Source organism: Haplochromis burtoni, unplaced genomic scaffold (assembly GCF_018398535.1).
Source record: "Haplochromis burtoni strain Fernald_Lab_line unplaced genomic scaffold, NCSU_Asbu1 Contig_476, whole genome shotgun sequence".
NCBI lineage: Eukaryota > Metazoa > Chordata > Actinopteri > Cichliformes > Cichlidae > Haplochromis > Haplochromis burtoni.
Genome location: NW_024582837.1, coordinates 207238 through 233301, shown reverse-complemented (window position 1 = coordinate 233301; position 26064 = coordinate 207238). Strand labels below are relative to the sequence as shown.

Here is a 26064-nt window from a genome sequence, read left to right as displayed (position 1 = left end):
AGCAGCACATTGTTCACACCAGGATATGATGCTAGGTGAGTAAAGCCATGGGTTTAGTCATGACAACTGATGCAGTGAGGACCAAAGCTGTGCCAGTAGGGCAGAGCCCTCCACCTCCATTAGTTTAAGTGTTAAACAGGCCTTCAGAAATCCTACATCAGGCTAACTGTTGCATTGGCCAGTAGCTAGATACTGCTTGGTTAAAAACACGAGACTTTAACTACAAAGAACTGTTTATGTGTCTTTGAAAGAGCCCATTAAATTGACATTTGTAGCTATGAAAGTGCACTAAATTGATATCAGAGGTACATAACTACCATGATGTCACCCATTTGTGTGACAGATTTATTTTATAAGTTGTACAGACATTTGGTAATTATTTTCTCTTGTTTCAAAAAGTAGACGAAGACCAAGATACCAGACCAGATAGGATTAGTTGGCTAGCCTTAGCTTTCCTGCTAATAGCATATGCCATCTATACTATTTATAGTATATGCTATTTATAATCATATTGATTTGACCAAACAATAAATGATGTAACCTTACAAAGCAAATGAGTAAAGGTCTAAATAATGGTTGCCTTCATTAGTACTAGCTGACAGGGATACAAGGCAGGGTTGATTTAGCCTGCTGTGACTTAGCTCAGCATATTTCAAAGGGTTGGTAGCTTTGGTCACTTTTTAGCCTTGTTGTCATTACAGAAATGCTTCAATATCACAGCATACATGGCACAAAGTAAAAACAAGCTGTTTGTTAATAACAACAATTTTCTGGATGTTATCCAGCAAATCATTAACAAAAGTCGCCATTCCATCTATTTCGATACTCCTGAGATGGATTGAAATGGATGTGGAAGAAACGGGTAAAGAAAATCTTGAAGAGAAAGCGAAATCTCTTCGTGCATGTGCTCTGGTCATCCGTGTTGTCATCATCACAGGAAATAAGGTAATCACCTCCCTCTAATGATGCGGTTGCTCATCGCTGGGGGGGGCAACCATGGCCCCATGGTGGTCTGATGTTGACAATCACCACACGCGCCTGCAGCAGACATACATCAAGACGCTCATGAGCATGACAGCCAATTAATGAGAGGGATGGGATGGAAGGATGAAGGGGAGAAAAGAACGAGAGTAAGATTCAAATCTGCAACATTCCTCATTGTCAGAACTCTTCGCGCCACTTTGCTCCCATCCGCTAATTAGTGTTTGGTTGTCCCTCACTTTCTCTCTCTCTCTGTGTGTATCTTTCTCTCTCTGTGTGTGTGTCTCTCTCTCTCTGTGTCTCTTTGCGGGGTTTAGGTCTTTTTGACATTTACATTGCGATTCTGCTGTTTCCAGCCTTTTTCTTGCTAACTGGCATAATCTGAATTTACATGATGTACAAATTCATGTATGGTTTCTAATTGGGATTTGTTGCGGTTCTGTTTTACATCAGAGGAAAAACACATTTATCCAGAAGCAAGCACATTATGTTGTGTTTATTTTCAATATATACATATGTTTAAAAAATAAAACACAATCATTGTTTCCATGACTTTATGCTTGCTGCAATTAATGTCCACACAAGTTATGTGTGGATGTGGGCGTATATATGTATGAAGCAAATAGGTGCAGCAGTTACCTAGAGACTGACGAAGCTGCTGTGACAGTGCTGGCCTTTAGCTGAGCACCATGTGATGGAGTATTTTACATCCTCCCCGATACGCCGTATCCATCTCCAAAAGCAATGCATTAACCCAATATGACACCAGGATGTGCGTACCTGGATTCCCCCTTTTTTTCTAAGTCCACCTCTGCTTAAAGGTCATCGGATCACTTGTTTTTGCAAATAAAACTCAGATACACAGTTACGGGCATCTTCCAAATGGCTGTCCCTGAGCAGGAGAGGCACGCATGCAGCCAGTTTTGATGCTCGTTATACTGTAATTAGACACACAAACCTGTGCACACAGTGCAAACAGAAATATGCAAATTGCAGCTGTGGCAGCCAGTGCATGACGAGTGTTACGCCCAGCGGTTCCGCTGAAGACAACAACAGGTTGATGACGATTTAAAGATAATCACTTCCTCTCTTCTTTATTTATCTTCCTGTTTTCTACTCTCTTATTTATTACTCGTTTTAATGAAAAAGATTGAAATATCCAAAGAGGGCGAAAGAGGGAGAAATACACCCTTACTCTGTTTTAATGCCCTTCCTCTCCATCTTACTCCCGTCTCCCTCGTCTGTAATGGGGCTGTTTGATGATACACTTTTTTTTCTTTTCTTTTTTTTTTTTGGGTGGCGTGTCCTTTTACATGAACAAAATCCGTCCATAAGTGCCGCGTGCCTCATCTTTGAGCAGCTGCATTTTAAACTCAATTAGCGCCCGGCAGACACAAACACACACAGGCACGCACGAGCACAGCAACACCTAATTCGCTCTTGCCACAAATTAGAGTGCAATACACACATGCATGCGCACACACCTGAGTGGTGAGGCTAATTTGCCCGAGCGGACCTGTGTGAAAGGAATAATGAGGCTTTGATGACTTCACTTGAAGAGCCTCGCTCCTCGCTGACATCATCCACGACCCTGGTGTGACCCCTCAGACTTTGCTCTGATTCATTCCCCGCCTCACATCACTGCCACCCCCAGAGGAAATTGTCTCTCTCCTGATTGGCTGAAGTTTAGCTGTGCCAGATAGAGTGAAAGGTGGAAAACTACCAAAAGTTCTCAAAGGCTGTGAATCGGATATGATAGAGAAGAGGAAACACTATTTTTTGTAGCTGCTATTTGGATCCATTGAGAAGAAATCTTAAGCCACTGATGTTTTCTTTTGTTTTTTTTATGTGAAATAAAAAATCCAAAGTGTACTCGAAAATTGGCTTGCTCACTGAAAAGTGAGCAGAAGAAGAAAGAAAAAGGAAATCTAAATAGAGGAAAGAAGGTTGAAATAAATCAAACGTGATTCTGCGCACATGTCCTTTTTATCCAAGTGTTACAAATGCAGCCAACATCAACATCCCGCTTGTTCTCATGCAACAAGAAACCATTAGCGAAACATGAAAAAGGTTTTTGAAAAAACAAAAAATTCTGAAGAGAGCATCTCTTATGCTGAGAATCGCAGCAGGAATCGGGCTGCAAAATCTTTCCATGTGAACATTTGAATGGGAGTGCTGGTTTTTACTCTTGAGTCAAAGTGACTTCTGAGAGGCGAAAAAGGGCCGAAAGCAAATGAAATCAGTAAAAGCGCCATCATCGAACAAATTTCATCTTTTTAGCCTCGACTGCTGCTTATTGGTGTGAAAACAAGAGCAGTTTAACTGCAGTTTAACTGATTTTACTGATTGCTCGGACAGCAATCAGTAAAATCAATGATTTTAAGTCCCTGAGATTGTTTGAGTGTATAAAGCAAATAATTGAACTGTAAATGGTTAAAGCAGCTGATGCGCGGGTTTCAGCTGTGAGCCAAAAGTCACAAATTTGTCAGTAATTTCTCATCGCAGGGTGCAATTTAATCCTGCTTTGTCAGATGGAGCTGCATGCACAGTGACCTGTGGAGTTGATGCCTTGATGTACTGGAAATAACAGGTTGATGGGATGGCTAATTCAATCTTTACTCACTGGTGACATTTAGGCATTACAAACTACATGTTTAGGTTTATGAAAACTGTGTAGTTTTCATAAACTAAAACTCACCTTTCACAGCAGTAACCCCGCTCGTTGACATATGTCAAGTTGGGAGGGCTAGATCCCCATCTCTATTGCCATAACCTTTAACGTAACGGGCACACACACCAAAGTACACCTTCTCAGTAATAGAGTCACGGCAGCTGCTCTGAGGAAACCGTGCTACTCGACACCCCGGGGACGAGAACTGACTTTGTTGAAGGCTCAGTCGATGAATGCAGTTAGGATTTCCTTTAAAGCTGAAGAGAAAACTGAAGAGAGAGCTCATATTTGTGCACTGTAAAGAGCTGCAATGCCTGCTTTATGAACTTGACTCAGTCACCTCTTGTTTTGTGTCATCATACTTTTCATTCATTTTCATTTCTAGCTCATTTTTATTTCCTTGCGTTATTTTTTTATTTATTTTTTTGCCTGTCATTAGTCATCATTTTTATTCTTCCTGTTTTTCCTGTTTCAGGTCATTTCCTCATGTATGGTCTTGTTTTAGCCTGTCCTCTTTGGATTTTCAATTAGTTTAGCCTTTCGGTCTGGCCCTTGCTCATTCTGTCTCCCTCACTGACTCCCTTGAAGCGTTTGACCTAAAAATGATTTTTTTATTTTTTTATTTTTTGGGGGGGGGGGGGTCAACTATCTTTAAAAACCCTGTGACTGTACCTGTGCAAATACCAAGATTTTCTCTCAGCACGATGCGGTGACGCCCTCTTGCTGTAACCTGTGTATCATATTACCAGTACTCTGTCTGAGGCTAATGGACATGCTATGCTATGTCTTCAGACTTTTTGTCTCGAGGCAAGTAAATAAATTGACACATGCACAATGGAGCAAAACGGCATCATGCATCATTCATTTCTGTAATCAGTACGCTGTCAGTATATTTGTCTAATGATCCATAACGCATTAGCAAGCTTGGAATTGGGTCTCGGGTGAAGGGACAATGACAAAAAAAAAGCATTTACGAATCACACGTGTTTGTGCACATTTTAAAGGAGTTGCAGCAATCAAACGTACACAAACTCTTTTCCCGGTCTGACTGACAATAATGAATGTGATTCGGATTGTTTGGGTGCTCTGGGGCATCATTGCCACCGATATACTCTCTAGCAGCGTTGAAATGAATTAATCATAACTTTAGCCATTCCCCAAACTGCTCACTTATGACTGGCAACAACAACAACAAAACGGAGGCAATATGGGACCACTGTACTCAAACGCAAATCTGTTTTCTGGTTGTTTTATTTATTTATTTATTTCAAGGATAGTTGTCTCGGTTTCCTCTGCTGTTACTCGTCTACCTCTCCTCATGTCCTGTGAGAAACGAACAGTTTTACAGCGATAAATGAAGTGGCCAAGCTTTGGCGAGGAAAGAGGGAGAGAGGAGAGAGAGGTTTAAGATGTGCAAGTGGAAGGTAGTGAGAGGCTAAGAGGAAAGAATAGGAGAGGGTGAAAGATTGATTAAGGAAGTGTGAAGGAAGAAGAAACACTCACTGTATCCACCTGCTGCCAAGGAATCGCCTAATGAGAACTGAGGGATCCTTAAGAGCGAAGGGAGAGAGAAGGAGGCACAGAGAGAGAGAGAGCGGTACAAAGGGTATGAAAAATGGTGAGCTGTCAGGTGAGTACTGGAGGGAGAACCGAGCTTTAAGCGTTTTGCCCTGACCACAGAGAATAGGTTTGTGTGAGTGCACCCATAAAGATACAAGATTGTGAAGCATTGCACAGCTGCATCTGCAGCTGCACCACAAGCATATTGAAAAATATTTGCAGTCCATGCGATCCTTAACAGACATACAAAGATGTAACAGTGGTGCACGGTTCACTTGCTTGAAACCCTCTAGAGCAAGAAAAACAGACTTTTACCCCATCTTTTACTTCTGCTTCAGCATTTCATTTCCCACGTCTCCTTGCCCTCACCCCTCCTTTTACATTGTTTTCGGCCTTCCCTCGCCATTCTTTTCTCTTCTGCTCACCGACCTCTGATTCATACATACTTTCTTAAAAGCATCACTGATGCCTCTCTCTAATGTGCAGCATGTCCCCAGGCGTGCCTTGAGCTGGCACATTCATTTGATTTGTGTATAGTCAGAATATAGTCTCAAATCCATTAAGACAAGAGATGAGGGTACTTTTTAGGATCCAGGTGTTAGTGCGTGCGCCTGCATATTAGAGGAAAATGCAGAAAGATCGCAGTCATGTTGATAAAGTAAGGTATTACACACAAACTGTGTGAAGGCTTTGTTATATATAGAAACGTTTGAGCTGCTCGGATTTTTACAGTATCCATCAGCTCTGTATAGAGTTCACTTTTTATTCCAATATGTGCCTTTCTAGTGTCACAGTCACCTAAGAAATACGTTGTAACACTAACAGGGGCTTAACACATTCTCAGATGTTCCATGAACCCTCTGAGGTCAAAGTCATTATCAGCCATGACCTTAACCTTATCCTAATACATTCTAACTCACATCATTTGAAAACTATTCACATTTTCCGAAAATATAATTTGCCTTTCTCCAAACATTAAGTTCATCACCAGTGACTCCTTAGACATCACTTATCAGTAATCACTCCCAATATGATTCAGACTCAATTCAGATTTTGGTCAATGCTAAGCAGGTACTCAGATTATAAAGGGGACTTATGTCTGTAATGTCATTGTACTAGACTTATGTGTATTTTGAAGTGCTTCCATAAAGGGAAGAATGACCTTTTGGGTTAAATGGGACAGAAAAAATAAATCACCTAGCCATAGTGTGTAAGACTGAATGGTTTTCTGTCTCTCTGTCCAGGGTGTACTTTGGCTCCCACTAGTATAGGCTCCAGCACTGTAACCCTAAAATGAATAAGTGGTTAAGAGGATGGATGGATGAATGGATGAATGGATAATAGTCATAGAAGGTGATGAAAATAGGTAGCACTTGCAGCTTGTGTGCATAATAACCCTTTTGTGGATGATACATTTTCTGCACCCATGAGTATGCAAGTATCCAGTCCATGTGAGGGGAACTTCATTGTTACTGGATGATCACAGGGCATGTGTGTGACATCCTGTTTGTTCAAACTTGGTGGATTTGTCCTTGAGACACACACCAAATGTGTACTTTAAGTGGACTCGGAAATAGTATAAACTATTCTTATTTCTTGTATTTTCTACTGCACTTTGTCTAGCTCTTGGTCATCTCAATCACAGCCTGATAGAACAACTTTTAAACTGTGCATTAATGTATACCTGATTTCTGTTTGTGCAATCTCCATTTTGTGGTTATCACAAAACTTCACGGCGCTGTGGGATAAAGATGATGAATGGCATATACCATATGTAGAAAATGGATAGAACTGTTCAACTTTTTCCCTTCTTTTAAGCCAACAGAAATCCTCTATAGGGTATGTTTTCAGCGCTGAAGCCAGTGTTCTGTTAATAGGATCTAATTGGAAATGGCTGGTGTTAAGGAAGTTGCTTGGGTTGTCTGAACTTAATCCTGTGGAAATCCCTAAGAAGTTATTAAAAATCTATGTGCAGTGTCCTAAATGTAGGACACTGATTCACAAATGGAACTAAGCTTCAAGACTCTTTGGGTTTAGCAGTTGCCCCAAAGTTGAAAATACAGTAATGCAATGGTTTTGACAAAGGCTCCTATGTTAGGGGAAAAAGTAGCTTAAATATTTTATAACAGCATATTTGTGTTCATCAGAGCCATAAAGCAGCTGTGACATTGCACTAAAGGGAAGTTTTTCCCTAAAGTCATAATATTAGCTTTGCCCGTATTACTCTTTAGAAGGTGAAGATGCTGATTTCATCCTATAGTGAGACATGGGCCACGAGCCTCGGTCCTTATACATCATATCAAATATGAAGCCACCGGCTATGTATTGAAGGCCTGTTTTCTTAGCTGAAACATTAAACTCACCTGGTTTGCCAACCATTCAATTGAGCCAGTGTGAATTTTTTTTATCTAGCAGGTAGCACTACTCTAATATGTTATTTCAGTCACAAAATCTTGGGCTAGAAATTAGACAAATGAAGAACAAATGGTGAAAACAGTATAAAAATAGTTACATACCACTCTCATTACTGCAAGAAAGGGAAACTTGTCCAGCTTAGTGTCCTTAACCACGTGTGTGGTGGTTAATTCACTCAGCTTACAAAACGCTGTTAAGCTTAAACAAATGGAAAGCCTTATATCACCTATATAATGCTTTTACGCTCTTTACCTGCACCGTCTATAGAAGGTGGTTTATTAGAGCCATTAAAGCAAAGCAGGGCTGCTGTAGATTGTTCTGCAGCAACCGCTGTCTCTGCAGTCTCTCGTTGCAGTGGCCAGACCAGACCTGTCCTCTGCTGACCCACTATGAACTGGCCGTGCTGCTCAGCCCTGTGGGAAATCCTTGGTGCATGTCTGGCCCTAATTAATGCCCCTGCTGCAGTCTCTTATTAGACGGAGAGATGGAGAGAGTGAGTGAGAGGGAGAAAGACAAGGAGAGAGAGAGAGAGAGAGAGAGAGGGAGACAATTAAGTATTGATTATATTTGCATAAATAGCTCCAGTTGTTTAAAGCCTGGTATGACCCCACGTGTTAGCACAGCACTCTCTGGGCACGCATTGGGAGCAAAAATAAAGAGACGTAGAGTGAGGGTAAAAAAGAGTTGACCGGAGTCGAGAGAATGCATGGATCTCCTGCAATGCGACACAGCCAAGGCGCTTTAATCGAGTCATCCCAAAGGCTATGCCACTACGTGTTAACTTCGCAATTTGAACCAATTATTGCCCCATTAGAGAGTCCACTGTATTAGGCTGGCAGAAGATAATAATGTTTTTCTGTTGAGTTGGTCATCAATATAATAGCTCGAATAAAACACCTGAGGAGGTGCGCTAGTCACTTTAGTGGTACTCTCTATATCAGCGGTGGCACCTAATAAATGTGGCCTTTGTAATTGAGGGGAAACAGAGTGGAGTGCATGGAGAAAAGAAGAGAAAATAATTGCTGTTCTCCTCGCCCACGTTGCCCTTCTTCCTCCCTGCTGCTCGCATCATGCACCCCCCACTCGCGACCCTCAGCGAGGTCACTCCTGGTGACTAATTATTTAGGTGGAAGGACTACAAAAAGTTGTTGTGCAAGTACAAGTGCAGAGTCTGAGAGTGCAAACAGTGCAAGTGTGGATGCGAGTGAGTATATTATATGCCTCTTAAAAGCGTGTATGAGGATGTTGACATCTATTATTAAATAAGCTGAAGCCCACTGTGCAGTTTTAGGGGTTATGTAGAGAACAGTTGTTACCAAGGAGAGCATGCTCCAAATGGCTTGTCCAGTTTATGCAGACAGATAAAAGGAAATTGCAAAGTTCACAATGTTAGGATTTTTATGCGTTTAGCTTCTTCTTTTTTTTTTTTTTTTTTTGCAACTCATGACAATAATAAGTTTTTTGTTTGGTTGTTTTTTGTTTTGTTTTTTTTTTATTTTCAATCATCCATCCATCCATTCGCTTCCGCTTATCCTTTTCAGGGTCGCGGGGGGCGCCGGAGCCCATCCCAGCTGCCACAGGGCGAAAGGCGGGGCACACCCCGGACAGGTCGCCATTTTCAATCAATCACTGTAATTTCATGCAACTATCCAGATGTTTTAAAACATTAACTGGAAAGTGTAATACATCAGAATATATCTGAGAAAGTAACAACTCAACGTCTTATAAGCATAGTAGTGGCAGATGTTGTTTAGCTCCCAACATGTCTGTAACAGTGCCATATGCCATTTTGGCATATGGTTCAATGTGAAATAAAGGAGAAGGTGTAACCGTTGGGTTCCTACAAACACTGAGCTTAATGTCCAGGAATAATCCAGAATAGGCATGATATGATTGTGTGTATGTATTAGGCAGCAAAATCAGTAGCTAAGTACGGTGATCAGCTACAACCATGATGCCACCTGTCTAAATGCATTGCGTGGTTTGTCTTGTTCTGTGAGGCAGCAGCCATTGGGGAGTGCCATGTGTACTGAAAATGAAGCCTTTGGTTGTATATCCACATATATCCCAGGACATTAGTGCTCCTAGCAGAGTGCCGCGTTGTAATGAAATAATCAATGTTATTCACATCACCATCCACTGCCTATAAAGTTGAGGGCCCTGTTGAGTCAGTTACTCAGAACCAGATGCTTGTTTCTGTCGTATCTCCAATCTGTTACATACTTTTATCATTGTTTTTAAAAACACTGAAATATCTTTATATGCTGTTATGTTAATAAAGATTATGTCAGCAGGCTTGTCTCTTGCTGTGTCTAATTTTAATTTGATGTTTGTGCACTTGTGGGACGCTATTATAACCTAGTACTATAAATAATTACTGCAGTTTGCGCATCACTGAGTATTAGATATAAGCATGATCTGACAAAAAACAATTTCTAGTGTAGAATTCATTTCAAAGCAAATGAATGAATTTGCATTGAATATGTCTGGCAATGTTTTCTTTTGCTGTGAGAGAGCTGACTTGAAGTTTCTCATTTGCGCTCTCCAGTGTATTTATGAATCGAGCAGTTTGTGTTACTGGAAAACGACAACACAAAGTGTTTCTTTCAGCACTGCTAGAAATTTTACCTGCTACACGTGCCGCGTGCCATGGACGTGCTTGCGCACGAGAGAGGATATCAGTCTGCGTGTTTGTGCATGAGTTTAACTTCATATTTTGCGTATGACAGTGCCAGCAGGGCTGATCAGTGTCCATGCTGAGGGCTTTGTCACAGCTGACCTATATTAGATGAAAGCAGCTGGATCAGTGGCCTACAGGGACAGCAAAAGAGTTGTGTTCTAATTATCTCTGCAGCTAGCTAGCGACACATCACACCCGCGCACACACCCATGTACAAACACACACACACACACTTTTTGCGACAAAATCAATGGAGGCTCGTGAGAGCATCTGCCATGCTCTGCTTGACGAGTGACAGCAGCACATCCTCCATGTAGGATTGGCAAAAATACACCGCCTCCTGTCACACAATGCATGTTAAAACCATTTTGTGATGATTTGGGTCTCTGAATGCAACACTGCATGACACTGCCATTCCACTGAGTAAAATATCATTACCAGGTGATCACAGCGAAAATGATTTCATACTGTTCCCGTGTCCTTTAGGGATTGTTAAAACACATCCAGTGCCTTGTTGATGATTTCTCTTATGGATTTAACTGTGTAAATGTTGTGTGTATATTAGCTGCTGTTGCCATGGAGCACCAAAGTAACACATGCCGAGGGTGTGCATTAGCTATAATGAGGCACAGAATAACAGGAAGGGGGAAAGAAAGTCCCAGAGAGGTATTGCTAACAGCTAGCAGTACTCACTGTACTCATGCTAATGCTAATGGATGGGTAATAAAGCATGCACAACCCTGTGGCATCCTGTAATACCACCACAGTTAGCTTGCTAGCATGTTATGTCACACAGACAAAGCATCCTATTTTCCTGTTGGCGTGTTATCACACACACAGCTACACACACATGTTCTCCCATCAGGTGACACAGTGTTACTTTGTGTAAGCCTCGGTGTGTTTCTTTTCTGAAGTTCAATGATTTCACAGTTTCTGCTGCTTTTAGGAGGTAATTGGATGCAGCACACACTCAATTAAGCTGTTAGCCTCTGAGTCATCCCCTCCTCTTTCTTTCTCTCATTATTGTCCGTATCTCTTTTCCATCCCTTTATTTCCATGGCTAATTTCACTCTCTCTGCTGTTATCTCGTTCTCCTCTTGTCATATCCTCCTATCATCCAACCATTCGTGGCTCCGGGGCCTGGCATTCCTAACAGGGGAGCTGAAGTGTTAGTTAGGCAGTCAGGGGAGGCTTCTTGTTTTGGGACCGGCAGGCACATCTTCCACCACATTGCAGGCACCGCCAGGGACTCATTTACAGGTCGGAGCTTATGGGGAGGGGGTGCTTTTCCCATAACGGGGAGAAGGATGTACTGTAGAGAAATGGAACTAAATGCTTCCATCCACATGTGATAAGTCTGGCGCAAATCTGCACGTGAGATTTTTATTTGAGCTTCCCTGATGTTGTCTTTGTCTCTCCCCCTGTCTGCAGAGTGACTGGGACCGAGTTATTTTTCCATCCTTTTCTGCCTATACCTATGGAGCACCATTTCCTGATGAGACTGTGGTAAGTAGAAGGCACAATCACACATGAATGTAACTCCTGCAGCTACACGTCACCTGTACCCACATACGAATTCCACTTCTGTCTTCTGCGTCCTTGAAACCCATCCCTCGGGGATTAACCCACGTCAGTGAAACACCTCAGAGAAAGTGGGATTCTGAAGCATGCCGCTCACTCTCCTGCATGGCCTGCCTTGTATTTGATCTCACATTTGAAGCAATATTGACTAAGTCGCGTCTCTGGAGATGTTTGCTGCTGTCGACCGTCATGGCTGAACACTACATACAACAGTTTAAACTGTCACTACCCTGCGTGGGTTGGTTGAGAAACATCGACATGACAAAGTTGCCATACTGTTGGCCTTGCATTTTGGAAAGAGGCTAATGGCGAGAGGAAAATAGAAACAGTAGATGGAAAGATGTCAAGACAAGTACAGACTGGCACAGTAGTAAAGTAAAAAATAGCTGGCATGACTGACCGATCGTGCTGGCCCGAGGATGTACTACTATTCTTAGCTTCAGTCTCCTCCTTTTTCTCCATCTCCCCTCACTTTCTCCTCCCTTCTTTCTCTTGATTCGCTCTTGTGATGTCAGCACTCTACAGGATATCTGGTGTCTGGAGGTACCCTGGATCTATCTACTCTTTCTCTGTAATTGGCTAAAACCATTCAACGGACTTCCATCTATCTACCTCCCAAACATTTGTCATTTTATTTATTTATCCTCTCTGTTCACTTGTTTAGCCTTCGTCACCTCAGCTAATACAGTTACACTCCTCTCTTTTTGTCCATTGTTGGATTTACCATGTTAATGAAATGCTGAAGCTTTCACCTAATTACAGCTACAGAGAGGGCCACTTAGAGGCTAAGTGCCCTGTGTTTCTGCATTTTATCTGATGTAATACAAGGCCAGGATGTGATGGGATGTTCTATATAAGTAAAATTACAGATGCATCACATTGTTGCTGTCAGAACCGGAAACTCTCTGCAACATGCCTAAAATGGCCTATTTCTGTCGCCAAGTAGCGTTATCATTCCTGTCATTGTCATCAGGGTAAATATATATTCTGACAGATTTTGAGTGCTCTGCATGAAATAACACACATTAGAAAATAATACACAGGTTGGACACCAAAAGTAGTCTTCTCTGCTATGTCTAAGAATACAGATAGACTTCTATGGTCACTGAATGATCATTGTCATGGCATAGCCTCTTACCATAGGGTCTAGAACAGGCTCTATTCAGGTAATTCAGGAAGTCCTAAGATGGTTAAGATGGTTAGTCAATCAATCATAATCAAGAACACCCATTATAATGATGACTCTCTTTTAATTCTTGGTCTCTGCACAGGCGTTTTTACTTACGTGGTTTAGATTTTAGGAAAGTTGACTCTACCTAAAAATTGATTTAGTCACCTTGACGTCCCCCTTTGGTTTGCTTTCAAATTTTAAAGTGCATTTGATATCTTGGTTTTCAAAACAACAATGATGGATCTTCTTATTAAGATCCCAAGGACTTTGATTGATACACTAGTGACTTGTCAAATATATCCACACCTCAGATCATACCCTGTTTATCATCTATCTAGGTGTTTACTTTGTCAGTTACAGTGGGTTCATCATGTAGATTATGTGTGCGCCGTGATTAGTCAACACTTGCACTTTTTTTCAGAAGGCTTGGGGTCCATGGAGTGGAAATGCTTTATTACTATACTGTATTGCTACATGGTTTGGCAACCTTTCTGTTAAGCTCAGATCCCAAGTTCAAAATTAAAAGGGCTGGAAAGATAGTTGACGTGCTCCTTTCATTTCCCCATTCAGAGTCAGTGATACAGCAGGGTCTGAAAGTTACTGAGGACAAAAATCACATACTTTAATAAGTATCAGTTGACACCATCAGGAAAAAGCTTTAAGGCACCAAACTGTAAGTTAAATAGGTATAAATTTTCTATTGCCAATATCGGCTAATTATTCAATTGTAATTAGGGTAAAAATATAAATAAGTGTTTGTATGTGTGTTTTATGTTTCCCTCTGTTGTCCAGTTTAAATTTCTCAGAAGTGACCCAATAAAGGCTAATCTAATCTAATCTAATCTAATCTATTTCAGTCTAAAAGAGACCAAATAAAGGAACTTTAGGAGTCACCCCCCTGCTGGTCGTTCAAAGGAATGCAGGTTTGCAGCCCTCGGCACTGACTACACTTTTCAGTATGAGAGGATCCTTCCACCTTATAAATTCTGTTCCTTTCTGTGGCTTTACTAACACATCCATAAGTGTCCTTGGAGTTTTCTTTCAACTTTTGCTGGATTCTCATTCAGGTGCCAACTGACAAAGTGGGGCTGGAATACATTAATAAAGCACAGCATCTGTGCTTTTCCTGCTGGTATAAGTCAAAATATCTACTGCAGAGAAAAGTCAAATTCACACAGTCAAAGTTAAATCGGAGACCATAAAGTACATTTAATAACACCAATTCCATGAATAGATAAGAGCACATTCGCAAAGTAGCATTTGAACACACTGATAGAGTTTGTGGCCATGTGTAAAATGAATTTTGTGGTGTGAATGAAAAACTTTTTCAAAGTTCTCTTTTTGGCCCAAGGCACTTTTTAGTGGCTGCCTGATGGGAGTAGCTGTAAGGAGTGGTGAAGGAGGTCTACAGGGCCCTTAGTAATGGAAGCTGTGAGGGTCTAAGAGTTGGGTTTAAGTGGTGCTGGTGATTTTGGTTGCATGCTTGATTATTCCTGTGAGCTTTTTCTTGATTTTCACTGTGAAAAAGTTGCAGCAGGATGCTGTTTCTTGTGCTGTACCCTAGGGACTAGGCTGGCATTCAAGAACAGCTGGAAAAGCTGTTCCACCCCTACAGTTTATATAAAAGATGGATGTAGCCACTGTGATGTCAGCGATTGGTTAGTGAAGTCCCATTATGAGTCCTCGACATGAGTGTTTTTGGCTTCCACATGTTGGTTTTGGGAAATGGGGAGTGACGAGTAAAGGCTGGACTTGGCTTTGGCAGAAATAAAAAATGCATGCTCATTGGCTACTAACTTGGGGTTGACAATTCATTAACCTTCAGTAGTGGTCAGAAATGGGAGGTTTGGGCATTCCTCTGTGTCAGCTGATGCAAACTCAAAACTTATTGCATCTTTACTTCTTGTCTTTTAAATTTATGTGCATTTCAGCAGCAGTAATTCTATCAGAGTCACGTCGGGCTTTCCTCCCTTAGTAATGATATGTTTTTGTAATTTGAATGCTATAACTAAGGACTTCCTCTTGACTTTTCACATTAAAAGTCTTGCTGCCTTCCATTTATCGGCATATCTAATGGGCGAAAATGTTGAGTTTTGCTGGTTATGCCTTGACATCAATTAGAATACAGCTTGTGACTATGTGTTTCACTGACAAGTCCACATGAAGCTTTTAACTGATGACTTGTGAGGAGTATTTTGCAGAGATGAGTCACTTTCCTCCATTTTTCTCCCTCACTCAATGGTTATAGGTGTGTGTGGCTACACAGGCTTTACTGTGTGCATGCGTGTGCCTGTGCGGCTCGTGGATCTGTGCCCAGTATTCCCGCTGTGAGCATATGGTTTCTGGGAGAGTAACTTCAAACAGCAGCTCTTTGTAGCACTGAAGGACAGCATCTCATTAGGACGTGTGCAGTTTGGTGTGTGTAGCTGCAGACAGAAGCGAGCCTGCATTAGAGCAGGTTATCAATTTAGTTTTTTGATTATCTGCAGTGGAGCTTATCGGAAGGAGATAAGAGAATTAGGGCGAAAATGATTTTCCCTGAGCACTCCTTCATCCCAACGTTGTTCCCAGCAACAACATGCGAGAATAAAATCGTCCCATTTTATGTTCTAATTTCTATATTTCTCTCACAGGTGCATTTTTTCCTTTTATGTTCAAATAGGACTCTTTCTGCAGTTTTTGGATTATAAAAGTTTTTTATTATCGCTCTTCTTTATCCAACGTGCACAAGAAGGGACGTTCCTCAAAGGCAAAATTTTCTGTTTAATGTTATTCAAGGAAAATAAAATATACAGAACAAAAATAGAGTCTAGTGCAGAGCAATACTGCAAATCTTGGTATCGATCTGATGCCATGTAAATATTGCAGATACCCATACCAGAGTTTTTAACCTATAAAGGCAGTTTATGTACGAGAGAGCAGCGTGTTATGATTTATGAGCCGAATCATCATTAATTTGCAAATCTTGAACACATTTGAATAACTGCTAAATCACACCCTTCAGCTTTTCTTTCATTTTGTCTCTAAACATGCTGGGTCAGCTTCTCTCATTTAAATGTTTTAAAGACTATAAATAAAATAGGCAAATTTCATTTCCAAAACAATTATTAATCTAACACAGGTCAGTGGGATACATATTAAACTATAAGAATAAGAATAAAGCATCGATCGAAAGAATACCAATTCCAGCTTTGGTTTTGATATTATTGATATTTGGATCCAGGTCGAGATAAAAGACAACCAGAACCAGTGGCTGTATTCAGTCCAGAAATCAATGAAAATTATAAACTGAACTATTATTTTCCATGTATCGATCTATCCATCTTTTTTGCCTCCTGGTCTCATTCCCACCCTCATCACTCTCTTTATCTCCCGCCGGATGATTTATGGATATCTTTCATCAATGCTAAAAGCAGCGCTCATCTGTTCTGAACTACTGAAGACCTGTATCATAAGATGAAAGAAAAAAACAGAGAGACTAGAGTTAAGGGCTTGCAGCCTATGTAATGCGTTTGTCTGCGTGCAAGTGTGTCACAGAAGAAGAAAAAGAGCGATGGAGTCGAGAGACGAGAGGCAAAGGGAGGCAGAAACTGTCTCAGCCGTCACATGATTTAATCAAAGCCATCCATCACATCAGGATAATTAGACAGCAGCATGGATCGCACGGCCAGAGCCCATCAGTTAGAACGCACGTACACACAAACGCGTTCACACCCATCTGTACTTCTATCCAGAAAACAAGAGAGGAGGGACCCAGCACAGTCAGCACTGGATCCATTCAGGACTGTCACAGCAAAAACATGTTTGTACAAAATTTAGACATAATAACTCAGCGACAGACAATGGGGAACGGTGTGAGCGAGTCGGCCTAAGTTGGTGTCCGTCAGTGGGGCTTTCAGTTCTTGATGGCTAATTAATTGCGCAGAATAAATGCTGGCAGTCAGAGAACTCAGCATAAAGCCAGATAATGACCAGAGTTCACGGCCTGACTGCAGAAAATGTCAACAAAAAAAGTCAGAAAGTGTCATTTATGCCTTAAGACCTGTCTTGCAATAAGAGGAAAAAAACTGAACAAAACTCTTACTCCTAATCTAGCTTTCCATTGTGTTTTAGATTTTATGATAAAATCTGTACACAAAAAAGGTTTAAAGCCGTACTAGTGGGAATTATATGATAACGTGTAATGCAAAGGGACTTGTATTAACCTCTTTTTAACAAACCCTCACATATTAATCTCCTGAATCTGTTTCGGACCTATTGCCCTTAACATTATATGGCGTAGTCGAGCCTCTGCACTTTAATCACATAATTTCGAGCAGCAGTGGGTAGCTGTTTTCACTACCTAAAAAATGGGTCTAAAAAATTAATCTACATTACCAAATATCAGGCAGACTAAACACAGAGGAGCCTTTGGCCTCTTAGAGATGATGTTTTTTTTGTGTGTGGGTTTTTTTTTCAGATGGCAGTGAAGACTAAAAGGAAAATATGAACTGGGCCCCAAACAATGCTGAATTGCCCACATCAGCTTCATAAATCACATGGCCTCTAGCCAAAAAAATGCCTCGTGGCTTAAATAATTTCCTCTTTGCTGTGCTTTGAAATTTCCTTTTGTTAGTGACTTTTGGTTCGGTTTGATCCATGAAATACATTTCCTGAGCCTTGAAAATAGCCTTTGTGTTGCAAGGCAACATCTGCTGCTTAAATAGTGCGGGCCTCAAGGGTGTTTAAATTGTAGCAAGTATAAGTATTGTAGTTGAGAGAGAAAGATTAGTGCTGCTGTTGTTAACTATAACAGCTATTATTATCACTTCAAAAGACTTTTCTTTCATCCTCCAAACATTGCAGTTGAGCTTAAGGTGGATTTGGACTTTGGACTTTTTATTCAAACTCAAAAGAACAAAGCAGAACATGTTTGTCGTAGTATGGTCACACCAAAAAAACAACATACTTCAAAACTCTCCAGCTAAGCCTCAGCAGTCTTTACTTCCTGTTAAATGCTGCCACATTGATTTTGAACTGTGGACTTACCAAATGTGAATGTACACCTTACAGCCAGTTCACCTTTTTCATGTGACTTAACATCAGTATGGGAAAGGCAAAATGAGGCCTCACACAGTTATTTTTAGCAGTTTTGTTAAGCTAAAGGTCAGACAGTAGTCATATCGGATGGACTTGCGACTATCCAATCAGGTTTTCCCAACTGCTAGCAAAAAGTAGAGGAAAGCACTGCTTGAAAATAAACTCAAATAAAAAAATGGATCACCATTAAATGTGCTTATTAGTGCTTACCGTTGCTCTGGTGATGAATCCTTAATCTCCTCATGGCAGCGTTACTGACCCAGTCAAATCAAAACACTTTCATTCTGGATTTTTGATGCAGTTCATCACCATGTGGAGCTCTGGCAGAAACATTAAGGCTTTCTGTATGTCTACTGCAAAATCCTAGAACTTGCATTAGAAATGTATTAAGGGAAGCAGAGTGATCCTAGCTTCTAGGTTGGCAAGCCTTGGTGTACTCTATAATTTGCCACTGTTAATTTTGAAGCTTGATGTGCCTTCAGTGTAACGCCCCCCCCAAAAAAAAACCTAAAATAAATGAAATCCTGATGGGTTGTTAGTCCTGTGATGGACTGGCGACCTGTACAGAGTGTACCCAGCCTTTCAACCTATGACAGCAGGGATAGGCTCCAGCTCCATCATGATCCTAATTGGATAAGCAGAAGAAAATGAATGGATGGATCTTGATGGCCAATTAAATCTGTTGTTTGATACAATCAGTGGAAATTTCCATGAAGTTTTGAGTGTCTGTGTAACATCTATACATTTATCTATATGGTAATCTGTAGATACAGTCAGTGCTATTGGAATCAACTTTCTAGTAATGCCCAAATGTGCATCAGACCAACAGATAAGACTTGGTGCTAATATGATTTCCCACTCACGTCCTTTGTTGCTGATGTGTTGCACCTTCACATCGCCTTTATTAAGCCTTGCTTCCTCCCTGCTTTCTGTCATGCCCTGATATTAAAATAATGAATAAGCGTTTCAATGAAAATTGTTGGAAGCGCTTTCTGTCTTTACGCAGATTGTTTAATGACGCTCTTACTAAAGTGCTTTTTTTTGCATTTGTTAATTGTTGATTTTAATAAATCAAACATAAAGGAGCACCGATGCCTTAATCCTCCTGTCGAAAGAAAAAAAAATGATTTTGCCAATTACATGCAAGTCATGTGATAGGTATTGCAACTAGAGATTAGCACTAATCCCTTCAAGATGTATTTTTATTGTCTTAGCTCATAATCAACCAACAATGTGGCTTTAACGCTCTGAGTGATCCTGTTTTAATGGTAATTTTAGGTTTGCATTGATTTGTTGTGGGGGAGTGCAGTGGATTTATGGGCTCTCACAGGAATTTAAAAACAATATAGACTAATTAATGTGTGCTTACTCTAATAAATGCATGCCAGCGCCTGTAGAGTGGTGGCTTATCCTGCATGATGGCAGTAGGCTCTGCTCTTGCTGCGTGCACCGAGAGGTCGTGCCCTTTTTCTTTTTTCTTTCACATATTCTCATTGATCTCGCGACCAAGTTGCAAGAGTGCAGCACTCGGATTAGAGTTTTTCCTCTTGTTCTTTCTACCTCACCCCCCACCAAGCTGCGACAACCCTCATTTTCTCTCTCCCTTTTCTCTTCTCGAGCAAAAAGGCTGCGAAAAAATAAAAAGTATCACATCTTCATTTGCCATTATCACCCTATCTCTTCTTTGGATGCAGCCTTTCACGCTGCATTTCATTTTCGCTTGTGACTGAGTTGTCGGTGCAGGTAATAAGATGGTTTGAGCAGAAAACAGATTATTATTGTCACAGAAACCAGCTCGTAACAACAAATAGATGCAAGGGGAACAATTGGGGGGTTCTAGCTTTTTCACACAGCTTGTCGCATCTGTGTGTCCTCACATGCGCCTTGTGCAAGAGGGACATGAAGACAGGTCCAGCTTGTAGACGCTCACAGTGACCTGTCCTGTGAGTCACTGGTGAAGCAGCATACGCTTGCAATACACAGAGACACATGCAGAGCGTGAACGCTTCGTTGTGTGAGCATCAAGAGACTAAAGTGGGTGTTTTTATTTATCTATCTAAAAGAAGCTGAAGTCTGTTTCATTTCTGATTTCTTTTTTTTTTTATCCTCACACGCATAAAACTCACTTGATCACCGGTTTACTCGAGTAAAAGAGTGGGTGGATTCTTGGATATCATTGGCATCGCAGCAGTGAGCAAGTGACTGGATCAACTTATGAGCAACACACACCTCGGCTTTTGAGGGCTTTCTTAAAGCTGAACATAACACTGTTTAATTTGGGTGTAACTCCTTGTCGCAACCTAGGTTTTAATATTTTCGTGTTTGCCACCACCACAAATGAAAGGCGGAGATGTGATATTGCAGCTGCACAGAAGAAACGTCCCAGAAGTTGCCAGGCAGAAAAAAATAAAGCTGAACAGCAAACTTATCATCTCTTTATCTCTTTTTGCCGACTCAAATAAGGAGCTAACACGACTCTAAAATAGCTCTCACAAATCCAGACTCTGACGAATGTCTGTCTCCTTGGACCATGTTTGCGTTTGAAATTTGAAACGTATGTTAAAATAACATACGTGCTCTATATCTGGAACAATACAGAGAGGGCGAATGATTGGCCGAGGTTAAAAATGGCACATTGCAGTTATGGTTACCATGGTGAAAGCAGCTTATAGCAGACAAAACCTGTCAAGAGAATGCAGAGAGAGCCCTGTGGTCATAGCCTTGAACATGTCCAATGTGCACTGCACACGTAATCAGCGTGGCCGGAGTGCACGCGGAAAACTGACATAGATGAAACACGCACACACATACACACTGAATGGTGGGTTTCAGCATTGTGCAGCATGCTGTATGTCACATTAACCCTCTCAAGGCAGGCGTTGCCGATTTGCAACAGTTAAAAACTAACAACCTGATTACCCCACATACATGTTTTATGAGGGTTTTTTTTACTCAGAAGTACCACTGCAGGACTTGGTTGTGCATTAGCAACAAAAAGTTTAATTTGAGCCTGAGAGGGTTAAACAGTTATGCAAATTTCAAAAGACAAGACCTGCGTTCAGGGATACTGTGTTAGCCAAAATGAAGTATCATACAGCCAGTCAGGTCCAGCCCACTGGATGGCTTTGAGTAGTGTGAAAATTGCTGAGAAGAGGAGCATGATTTTTGGACTTTTCACTGAAGTGTAAAGAATGGATCACATCATGAGAGTGGTTATCTGAGCTGTTAATTTCAAGCAAAGGGGACCGTATCCATGTGCGTTTATGATTTCTTTGTTTGCAGTCTCACTGAATATTGGAAAACTAAGACATATTGCTTAAATTGCACTTATTTTCTTGACATCGAATAAGCTGGTCATTATATAAGAATGTACTTTCAGTATGTGTTGTTTTACTTGTCTGGCCAACACGAGGTAATAATTCGATGTATAAAGCCCATTAACTATGCTGTAAACTATGAAAACAACAACCTACAGTCATAAAAAACTAAGTACACCACCGCATTCAGTATCTTATAGAACCACATTTAGCAACAATAACTTCATTTTCTGTCTGACTGTATCAGTCTCTTATATTGTTTGGCAGGAATTTTGCACCAGTCTTCGGTACAATGTTGTTTTAGTTCACTGAGGTTTCTGGGCATTCGTTCATACACGGCTCCTGTAAAGTTCAATTTAGTTCAATTTTTCAATTCAGCTTTATTTATATAGCACCAAATCACAGATAGAGTTGATTCAAGGCACTCATTTCAATGAGGTTGTGAAATATTTTGTAGTTTTGCTGTCATGCTTGGGATCATTGTCCTGTTGCATGACCCAATTCTGGCCAAGATTCAGCTGTCCAACAGCTTCACATTTGACTCTAGATTCACAGTTGTCTTTAATGTTTTCCACTTGTGAATAATCTTTCTCACTGCAGAGATAACACTTATCTGGGATAACACTTCCCAGATTGATGGGCAGCAACTATTGCTTCTCTGATAATATTGCTGATTTTTTTCCTACGTAGCAATTAGTTAACACACACATGTTTACATGATCAAACGTATCTGCTCAGGTTCAAATTGAGCATCAGAATTAAGAGGAAAGGTGATTTTTAAAGACTTTGAATGTGACATGGTTTTTGGTTGCTAATGTGCTGGTTGGAATATTTTAAAAAATGCTGATCTGGTGGGATTTTTCCTCATAACCATCGCTAGGTTTTACAGAAAATAGTCCCAAAAAGAGAAAATTAACAGGGAGCAGCAGTTCTCTGGTTGAAAATGCCTTGTTGATGCCAGAGGTCCGAGTTGATAGAAAGTAAATAACCAGTCAATACAACCAAGGTATGCAGATGGGCATTTCTGAACCCACAACACATCCAACTGCAAAGCTGTTGGGCCACTCCTGTCAGTTAACAACAAGAATCTGAAACCACAGTTCACAAAGGTTCCCCGAAATTGGGCAATAGAAGACTGAAGAAACGTTGCCTTGTCTGATGAGTCTCGATTTCTTCTGCAGCATTCGGACGGTAGGGTCAGACTTTGCCACTAAAAAAATGAAAGCATGGATCCATCCTGCCTTGTATCTACAGTTGAGCTTGTTGTTGGTGTAATGGTGTGAGGGACATTTTATTACCACAACCTACCTAAGGGCTGTTTGCCAACTGTGTATTTAGAAAAAGATTGTTTCTGTCTTCTGATGCCTTCTTCCAGCAGGATAAAAACGCCACTGTGAGTTCACTGTATTCGAATGACTTCCAGTGTCACCAGATCTCAACCTAATCGAGCACCTTTGTGCAGCATCATGAATGTTGCGCTGACAAATCTGCAGCAAATGCATGATGCTGTCATGTCAGTATGGACCAAACTCTTTGAAGAATTTTGAATCTATTCCATGAAGAACTAAGACAGTTGTGAGGGCAAAATGCAGCGCCTCTCAGGCCTAGCAAGGTGAAACTAATAAAGTATCGATTGGGTGTATATCAGGTGTGTATACGTCTCTGTATATATACTGAATTGTATTTTATACAGGCATTTAGTAGCTTCTAAGAGGTGGAACTGTATAACTCAGTCTTCAATTCCGTTCAATGAAGAAAAAAATGAAGAGAATATCAAAAAGAAGGGTTAGCATTTCTGTAAAGGCACGACACGTGACAGAGCACAGAGGGTAGGGTATGATATGTGAAATCCACGACTGAGCCACCTGCCAACCTGGCACTTGACTTTCACTTATTTTACATCCCATCACTTTCCACCACTGCCACATTTGTCCTCCCATATCCTCTTTTCTCTATCCTCATTTTTTTGTGTGCTCTTTGTTCCCTTGACTATGCTTTGACACTCCAAAGCTCTGCTCCCCTCATTAACTCTCTTTCATGAGGATGCAGATGACAATAATTGGTTTGAAAACAGGAGACAATGGGATACAAGGATTATCCCCGGCTCACACCCACCACCTCTAGCACCCCACGAGGACAGTGCAGCTCTGCATCCTCCCTTCGACTTTCTGTCCATGTCTCTCTCCTGCAGCTCTTTCCTTTTACACGTCTTTTGTTTCATCACTGTCCTAACTCCTTCCCCCTCATCCCTGCTTAACCCTTTTCAAACGTTTTTTCTTCACTCTCTGGATCTTTCCCACATCCTAATGTTGCCCTCTGAGAAGAAGCAAAACAAATATATTATGTATAGGAAAGTGTGCGACGCCTGAGTATTTGGATGTATGCTTGTATGTGAAGAAGTTCCTGCTTGTATTCCTCTGCATCTGAATAGGGGCAGGAGGGGGTGGAAGAAAAGGAGGGAATGAAAGGTCAAAAAAAATCATACTGCTGTTATTACTACCGTCCTCGCCACCTCCATTACGTCCACTGCCCACGGCCACTGATAACGACGAAGGGACGGGGCTCCTGAACCACAAAGACGGCAGGGTTAGCTATTCTCAGTGACTGACATTTCAGTATTACTTGTCTTCATCTTATCTTGAAGATGAGTATAATTCCTGCGCTGTTAGGACTGTATTTCAGTTTAATCATATTATTCTGTCTGATTTTTCTCTTCAGGACTGTTTCCAAACCCTGAGACTGAGGTCAGTTTATTTGGGATTGACACACAGAATTTATTGGCTTTGTTAGGAGAGTGAAATACCTTTGCACACCAGCCTGCCCACCCCGGAAAGTTCCATCAGAGTCCCCTTGGTGGTGGAGGAAAGAGGGCAAATGCTGCATCACTGACTTTGGACACTGTATTGTAAAGGAGGTGGTGATGGAAAGGTGAACAACATGATTAAAAGAGAATTAAGAAGGTTTGGGAGTGGGAATAGATGGGTCATTACTATTATTAATATTAAGACCATCACCACCTGCAGCACTCCCACTACAAAGTATCAGCAACAGTGGTAGTTCAAACAAATGCTGCATTAAAACAGATAATGAGTTGAGGAGTTATAATATTATAGTAAAATAATTACGCACCAGCAGTAATAAATATGAATAATAAATATGAGCGATATAAAGCCTGAATTAAATTAACATGGACTGGACTTGATTAATTTCAAAAGAAGCCTCCCTTTATTTTTCAAACTTCTTCTCCCCTCTTCCCTCTCTGTGTTTTCTCAGGGAAATAAATCATGCGTTCCTGCCAGAATTAGAAGTGACAATCACACAGCCATGCACACCGGCAAACAGAAAGAGTTCTGTGAAATGATAATGGCATCTGATTAAACGCTGTGACTAATGCGATGTCATCTTTCCAAGGAAGCCATGAACCTGTGACAAAGTGTTGGAGGGTGTGTGTGGGGGGCGGGGTGCGGAGGGTGGGGGTAAGGCAAAGAAAGTGAGAACGAGGGTGGTTGGGTTAAGAATACAATGACTGAGGAAAGTAAAATATAAGAAAAAAGAAAGTAAAGGCACACCGTCATCCTCGACTCATGCAAAGTGGCAGAGAAATGTCAAGAGTGGTCGTCCCGCTCCTTCTCGACACCCTCCATCACTGTCTTTTCCCCTGTAGTTCCGTCCCTGCGTCTCCTTCTCCCCATCTGTTCTCTCCTCATTTCTGCATCCTAAAGTCACTCTCACCGTAGCCGTGGTTTATCCCTCGCTCCATTTCTCCTCCCTGTATTCTCTCCATCCCTCCCTTCCGGTGAGGGCTCTCAGGTTTCAGCTGTAACTGCTTTAGTGCACGGGATAATGGTCTGTAATTCACTTCCAGCTCCTCTTTGCTGGTCAGAGGCCCACTCATGTACAAGCAGAGAGATGTAATCAGTAATCTGTGTGTGTGTGTTTATGTGTGTGAGAGAGTGTGCTTCTGATTGTGTATATGAGGAGAGGGTCCTGTAGCGTTTGTATTACCTTTTCAGCCACACTGCTGTGAGTATGTGTGTGCTTCTTCTCCTCGATTGCATTGCATTCATACATGCACATTTATACATTTTCTGGATGAATGAAGCTGTGTGGGGATATGTTACGTAACCCCATGTAAAAATTAAATGCCCCTAGTGTGTAAATAATGAATGCACACACACACGCGCACGCGCGCGCGCGCATGTGCGTTCTCACGGTTACGAAGAAGTACTAGGAAGCAACAGCCCCTCTGCCCCCCACATAACCCACTGTGGCACCACAGAGCGAGACTGCCCTGGACTATGAATAATAGAGGGATCCCATATGTAAAACTAGATCACCAACTGTGGGCCCAAGGAAGTTGGGTAGGCTCAGGGGTGCCCTAGGGCCTTTAGGGCCAGGGTTTAAGGCTAAGCAGGACCAGGCACAGTGTCCACTGTGTGTTGCCTGCCTCGGGGTGACACACAAAGTGGGGACTGAAAGAGCCTGGATGAACATGGCAGTAGCATCTACAACTACACTTTTATCTTTGCTTTAACTGCACTTTCTGACTCATGATTAGGGATGGGTACCGGTGTTCGGTGCCATGATGGCACCGGTTCTGACATAAACG

The 26064-nt window shown here is 41.4% G+C and overlaps 1 protein-coding gene across 4 annotated transcripts in view; it reads left to right on the top strand.

The window, feature by feature from the left end:
- The window catches only part of dlgap3 (discs, large (Drosophila) homolog-associated protein 3), a 153676-nt gene that overhangs the window by 64854 nt on the left and 62758 nt on the right, over positions 1-26064 (top strand). For all 4 annotated transcript variants that reach the window (XM_042213748.1, XM_005946581.3, XM_005946583.3 and 1 more), the window contains exon 2: positions 11739-11813. The gene's annotated coding sequence lies outside the window, so the exon portion shown is untranslated. The remainder of the gene's footprint in view (positions 1-11738; positions 11814-26064) is intronic.